This window comes from Delphinus delphis, chromosome 8 (genome assembly GCF_949987515.2).
Source record: "Delphinus delphis chromosome 8, mDelDel1.2, whole genome shotgun sequence".
NCBI lineage: Eukaryota > Metazoa > Chordata > Mammalia > Artiodactyla > Delphinidae > Delphinus > Delphinus delphis.
The window spans coordinates 92,898,609-92,906,090 of NC_082690.1; the positions used below are offsets into that span (position 1 = coordinate 92,898,609).

General features: G+C 39.1%; 1 pseudogene; it reads right to left on the reverse strand.

Annotated features, from left to right (window-relative positions):
- Positions 1-2,076: 2,076 nt before the first annotated feature.
- On the reverse strand, positions 2,077-3,616 carry LOC132430303 (small ribosomal subunit protein uS17-like; annotated as a pseudogene).
- Between the last annotated feature and the right edge of the window lie 3,866 nt (positions 3,617-7,482).

The following is a 7,482-nucleotide window of genomic DNA, read 5'->3' on the forward strand; positions in this document are numbered from 1 at the left end:
GTGATATAATTGTTCTCCAGTTTGTGACTCACCCACTCAGTGGTTATGGGATTTGATTTTATTGTGATTGTGCCCCGCCTACCACCTCATTGCAGGTTCTCCTTTGTCTTTGGATGTGGGGTATCTTTTTTGGTGAGTTCCAGGTTCTTCCTGTCAATGATTGTTCAGCAGTTAACTGTGATTCTGATGCTCTGGCAAGAGTGAGTGAGCACACATCCTTCTACTCCGCCATCTTCAACTAATCTCCCAAACTTACTATTAACAATAATCCCACTAAGCCATATCTAATTTTTTTCTTTTTCCCTTTAAATATATCGTATTAGGGATAGAGTATTGTGTTCCACAGTTTCTTGAAATAATTACTGCCTTTAATGTGTTTATGTTGTTAATTTAAAGTGCAATTATGTTTATATGTTGATATCTGAATTCAATTTTAAGGTTTATTGTATTTCCAGATAATTCTAGTCATTATATCTTTTCATTTTATTCACACTCATCCTCAGTGTGTAGCCATTTTCATTTATTACTTCATTATCTAGTACATCAAAATTGGCCGATAATTATTTTTTATATTTATTTCCTTTTCTTTTATACAAAAGTTTGCATATTATGTACACTGTTCTGAACCTTTCTTTATTTCCTTTTTCACTTTAAAATATGGACTGTCTCCATATACTTCATAGAGATCTTCTTTATTCTTTTTGATTGTTTTGTGGTACTGCCTTTTAAGGGTACCATAGGTTATTCAATGAGCAGACCAGCCTTGCTAATGGCATTTTTTTCTTACAATCACTGCTGAAATGAATGTTTTGTGCCTATCTTGTTTCCTACTTATTTGGGTGTATATTCAGGTAGCATCATCAGTAGAAGTCCCCAGGAACCCTGAGATAAAGAATAGCATGCAGAAAGTTTAATAGGGACTATTCTTAGTATTAATATCTGGAGGGAAAAGAAAAAGAAAGCAGGATTGAATGCAGGGAGAAGTCAGGCTGCAATGCAGTATCAATTAAGGCCTCAGACAACCCTACAGGGAGCTCTGAACCTAGGGTAGTCCTTCAGGGTCGTCACAAGTTAAGGTGAGGGGTTCAGCTTTATACCACTGAGACCATCAGTAATCGGAAATAGGATACCCCGCAAAACGGGGTTAGTCAACCTTCCTAACCTGATAACTGAAAGTTGTCAGCCCACAGCCTGATCAGTAGTTGGGTAACTATATCAGTCCTAAAAGAGAGATCCATGCAGCACAACACAGAGTCTATCAAAGCCGATGCCTGAAGACATTTGAATTCACTTACATTATATCACTTCAAGGCTCTGGGTGGGCCTCTTCTGCCGGAAGAAACTCAGAAGTGGGAGATTAGTAGGATGAACTGCAGCCCCTGCTGCTATAACTGGGTCTTGAACCTACAACTGATTATCATTATCTTCATCCAATACTATCCATTCTAGATTCCCTTCACTGTCAGCTAGCATCACTGTGGGTCTTGGTGGTTCACCATGTGGAATGAACAAGACCCTCATCCCTGAGAAGTCTGTATTTCTGCTTTCCATGTCAGTCGAAAGCACTGACCACTAAACTTATCCATGTATCATCAAAATTGTACAAGGGAGAACTAAGAGATATCCAAGTGGATAATTTGGATGTCTAACATATTTCTTCCTGCTCCCATTGTGTGACAGCAGCCCTACCTCCTCTTCATGATCCAGGTCAATTACACCTACCAAGATTGTGAATTTTATTCCTCCCTGTTGGTCCCTTGGCAGGAGGAGCCCACAATGCGGTCTTAGCTCAAAGTTAAATGGATCTCTTGCTGATTGCCTGGGGGAAGCATTTCTCTTTCTGGAGACCATAACTTCTAATCTAGAAGAGCACAGAATTAAGGGGATTTGAGTGACCACAAATTCCCCAAGTAGAACATTGGAAATAATGAAAAGTGCAGTCTTCTTGCCCATATCTATTATTTCTCAGACCAATATTTTCTATCTATTGGAGGCAGCATCATATGATGGATGTTGATATAAGGTACATGTAATGTCCTAGAGCAGGGGTCCCCAACCCCTGGGCCACAGTACCAGTCACGCAGCAGGAAGTAAGCGGTGGGCAAGCCATCGAAGCTTCATCTGCTGCTCCCCTTCTGTCCCCTTTGCTCGCATTACTGCCTGAACTGTTCTCCTCTCCCTCTCCATCTGTAAAATATTATCTTCCACAAAACAGGTCCCTGGTACCAAAAAGGTTGGGGACTGCTGTCTTAGAGGATGACACCCCATCTTCACAGCATATTGTCTCCAAGTTGGTGCCTTAGCTGTGCCTTTAACAACTCAGTATATTGCTGTATTAGGCCAACAGCTTCTGGGTGGTGTGGTATATGAGAGGACAAGTGGATTCTATAGACATATATAAACTTTCACACTGCCTTTGCCATAAAGTGGGTCTCTTGAGCCTCTACGACATTACGTTGTTGATACGTAAAATATTCTATAAGGCCTTAGATAGCAGTTCTGGCAAACAAATGGACTAACTCCAGTCATTCCAAAACGGCAGTCTGACTGACACCCAAACCCATGCTCTTAGATAGATACCACTCTATGTTTATTCCCTCATGATTCAGATAAAAGCAGAGGGCCTAAGATTATACCCAAGCAAAGGAAATAAAGTTGAAACCTTGAGAAATATACAGCAAAACAAAGAGCTCACTTTAATTCTAAACACAAAGATAGAGAGGGGAAGACAGTAGTTTTCATCCCATTCCCATATACACCTATGAATAAACACAGGTAATATTTACTGAGAGCTTACTCTGTGCTAGTCATTGTTCTAAGTACTTGGCTTTAATTAACTCTTTTAAACTTCTCAATAAACATATGGCTATCCCATTTTAGTGCTGAGAACACTGGGGCACAGACAGATTAACACACTCCTTTCTTTCGCTAGTAAGTGATGAATCCTGCGTTCTAAACTGTGTGGTCTGGCTTCAGGGTTTTTACACTTAAATGCTACACTATATCACTACACTACACTATATCACTTCTAAAAACAGGAAAGAGGGAAAGAAAGACCCAGGGTGCAGTTTTTTTGTTTCTTTGTTTTTTGACTGGGAAAATAAATTATTTTGCTTGGGGCAGTGGGCAGTGGTCCAGTCTTAGAACTGCTGGAATGCTTCTTGGTGCCGTCATCCTCGTTGACCTTGAGCATGTTGAAGTGCACCATCTTGCTCAGGGGCCGGCACTCGCCCACTGTGACACTGTCACTGATTCGGACATCCCTGAAGCAGGGGGAAAGGTGCACAGACATGTTTTTGTGGTGCTTCTAGAAGCAGTTGTACTTTCGGATGTAGTGGAGGTAGTCTCGGTGGATGACAACGGTCTTCTGCATCTTCATCTTGGTCACCACGCCAGACCGGATCTGCCCTCGGATGGAGACATTACCAGTAAAAGGGCATTTCTTGTCAATGTAGGTGCCCTCCATGGCCTCCTTTGGTGTCTTGAAGCCCAGACCAATGTTCTTGTAGTATAATGGGAGCTTCTCCTTGCCAGTTTCTCCAAGCAGGACCCTCTTCTTATTTTGAAAGATGGTCAGTTGCTTTTGGTAGGCACACTCAGTCTGAATGTCTGCCATCTTCCCAGCTGCCTGAAAAAAAGCCAGGGTACCCTTTTTTTTTTTACAAACTTCCCTAACCATTAAATATCCTTACTGCCCACCAGGTAGTCATATAAACCTCCAGTACCAGCCTATAAGGGAGAATAAGAAGAAAGGGTGTGTTTCTAGTAAAGTGACAAGGATATCATACTTGGATTTGAGCATTGTGTCAGCCAGTTCTGGCTGGGAGACCACACAAACTCTTAGCCCTTTGGGCTTCAGTTTCCTCTGAAGTAGGATTAGATGCTTTCTCAGGTTCTTGGCTATTTCATAACCAAGAAATAATTATCATACTGGATTATGTTGAACTACCTGGAATTTGGGAGAATGGGTTCACTTTTCCAAATGGAAAAGTGATAAATGGAACCTCAGCTGCTTACATGAGAATGTCTTTACCATCACAGCTTATCTGGAGAAAACATCAAGGTGAATCTTTTAACCTTGAGCTCTAACAGTACTTGTTTGAGTGAAAGGTACAACCTTATCCTAGAAACTAAAACCTGGTGACAAAGGGGCAATCAGCTTGAATCACAGTGAAGGGACATTCCTCATTTCAAAGCTGAACCAAAGTGCTATGCTCTGTGACAAGCAGGTGAACTCTCAGAGGCCCTGAAAAGTTGGTGAATCCATCAGCATGGGGAATCGGCTATCTTGACTGCAAATGACTCATTCTGGCACCCCCTTGACAGCTGCTGATTTGTTTCCTTAAGACAACTCTTTTATTAGAGAAAGATGTGTAGGTATGAGCTGCATGGTTTCACATGAAGAGAGCAAACAGAATGAAATCTAGGTTAAGAGAGCTCCACCAATACACTGAAGCAAACAAGCCATCTCTGCAAAAATAACCACCTCTCTCTTTCTTCTTTCACAACACAGACACTTTGTTAGCGGTAAGATTATCTAAAGTTAAGTCCCATCCTTTCAACAAGCACTCCACTTCTCAAACTGATGCACCACATATGTCTATTGTCTATTAAAATATCACACACACACATAGGCAAGGAGAAGTTTAAAAAGAAGGTAGCATATGTATTCATTTAATCAGTTATTCTACTGAAAAAGAGTTGTTAGTACTTCTCTATATATCACGTTATGCACTGGAAACACAGATGTGAAAGAGGACAGATTTCCTTCCAATGAGAGAGGTTATAACCTAGCAGAGGAAATAGAAAATCACATCCACAATTACAATAGCAAGTGAAAAATATACTGATCCTTGCAAACACGGGTTGCTCTTCGAGCACCAGAGGGACATCTTAATGCCTTGGGGCAATCAGAGAAAGCTTCTTGGAGTTGATGTCATAAGTTGAGCTTAAATGGTAGAGAGATTTTAGTTGAAGGAACCAAAGTTCATTTTCAGGCAGAGAAAGAAGCTTATGAGAAGGTATAAAGGTCTACAAAGAAGGATTTGCATGAAGTGGGAAGTCAGACTATAAAATTTCAGAGTTTCCCAAGTTTAACATTTTATTGTTCAATTTTTTGAAATGGGCTTTATCAATGTAAAATCAAACCAGTAAATATATAAGCGATAGCTTAAAACAAACAAGCAAACTTGCTCTCAGGTCAAACATACATTTACCATGGTGACTACTTTCCTTTTTGAACATTTAATCCTCCATCTCAGGACAAGAAGATACAAGGCACAACTAAGAAATGTGTGTGAAGGAGACTTTCATGGGAAAACAATAAGAAGAGGGAAACACAGAGTGTACAGTTAACAAATATTTAGGTGATAGTTGTACATTATACGCAGCGAGAAAAACACACACTAATGAAATAAAGTAGCCTGATTAAATTAATTACAATACATTCATACTATTTAATAAGATATAGCTTTTTAAAAAAGTGTAATTTGTACATATTCTCATGGGAGAAGATTGATTTGAGTGAATAAAACAGTTTATGAAAATTTATGTATACTAGGATAACATTTTTGTTAAACAAAACAACAATAACACTCTGTTTGTATGTATTTGAGTGGGTTTAGAATATGTGTGTAAAAACATAACAATTGGGGACTTCCCTGGTGGTCCAGTGGTAAAGAATCCACCTTCCAATGCAGGGGGCATGGGTTCAATCCCTAGTCGGGGAACTAAGATCCCATGTGCCACGGGGCAACTAAGCCCACGCACCGCAACTATTGAGCTCACGTGCTCTGGAGCCTGCACTCCACAACTAGAGAAGAGAAAACCCGCATGCCCCAACTAAAGAGAAGCCTGAGCACCGCAACAAAGAGACTGCGCACCGTAATGAAAGACCCCGTGTGTCTCAAGGAAGATCCTGTGTGCTGCAACTAAGACCTGACACAGCCAAAAAAAATAAGGAAAATAAATAAATTAAATAAATAAATATTAAAAAAAAATAACGATTGTTAACTGTTATATTTACTGATGGAGAAATGGGGGGATGGAAAAGATTGTAGGAATGATACTATTTAAAAAATATTATATGAATCCTTTTTTTACAAAATCCTTTTTTGAAATGTTTAAGTATAAAAATTATTTTGTTATATATACTTTATATAACATAACATAGATTCATGTATATTTGTTTTAAATAAATTTATATGTGAACATATGTTATCTATTCATCTATTTATTTTTTAAGTCTTTTAATTTCCCAGCTGCTTCCAACATATTTCACATGGACGTCCCTTGGCTTTATTTTTCCCTTGGCCCATGTGATGACTTTTATGGCCACCATATCTCATCCATTCTCTGGCCAGTTTTATGTGACATGCTAAGCACAAGGGTCAACACTTTTATAACAACTGACCACAGTCAACCATGTCCCTGAATCCATCAGTATCTGTCCACCTTGTCAGACTGGCCCAGTTAATTCAATGCAGCTATCAGTTCAACACAATCTGCTCACTTTACTTCTTGTCCACAGGAATTTGCAACATTTTCTAATATAGGAAAGAAAAGATTGACTCTGAATCCTTGTTTGACCATAGCCATGTCTCGGATAAGGCACTTTCCTTCTCTACACCATGTTATTCATAGGGGTAAGCAAAAGAGACAACATATGTTGAGTTACTTTGAGAAAATTAAAAATTATGTAATATTACATTAATTATTTTATCATTTAAATGATACAGGGAACTTTTAGAAGGCAAGTTTATTACTAATGACCCTGGGAATCTCCAGCATTCATTTTTTCAACCAGTATTTATTATTAACTGTGTTCCAAGCACTGATTGAGACACTGGGGGAAATAGTATAAAACCATAAAGAAATCTGTACCCCACTGGAGTTTACCTCATAGTGGAAGGAGACACACCACAAGCCAAATAAATAGAGATATTAAAAGAGCAAAACAATGTGCATTTTAGGGTTAACAAAATGTAATTCTACATATTTTAAATATCTCTGAAATCAGGATGAATTTTACAGTCAAGGACATGTCGTAGTTTAATTTTTTTTTCTTTTCTTCTAGCACATACACGATGTTGCTTCTCATAACGTTGATGTCTAAGAGTTGATAATACATAGTGTAGTGTGCGGGTAAAAAGCATGAAAGAGTTACCATTCTGGAAAAGATAAATTTAAGTAAGGTAAGAGCTCCCTAGAAATGTTATATTTGAGCAATAACCAGAAGGGGGTGAAAGACCTGGCCATGCATATATATGGAGAAAATCACTGTAGGTAGATGGAGAAGCAAATGCAAAGGCCCTGAGGCATTATGGCCTGTGTATTTGAGGAGCAACAAGAAGATAAGTATGGCTGGAGCAGAGGGAGGGAGTGGAAAGAGTATTGGCTGAGGTTCAAGAGCTGTAGCCTGGGGCCATATCCTGTGGAAACTTACATATTACAGTAGGAACTTTGGCTAGTCTTCCAAGTCAA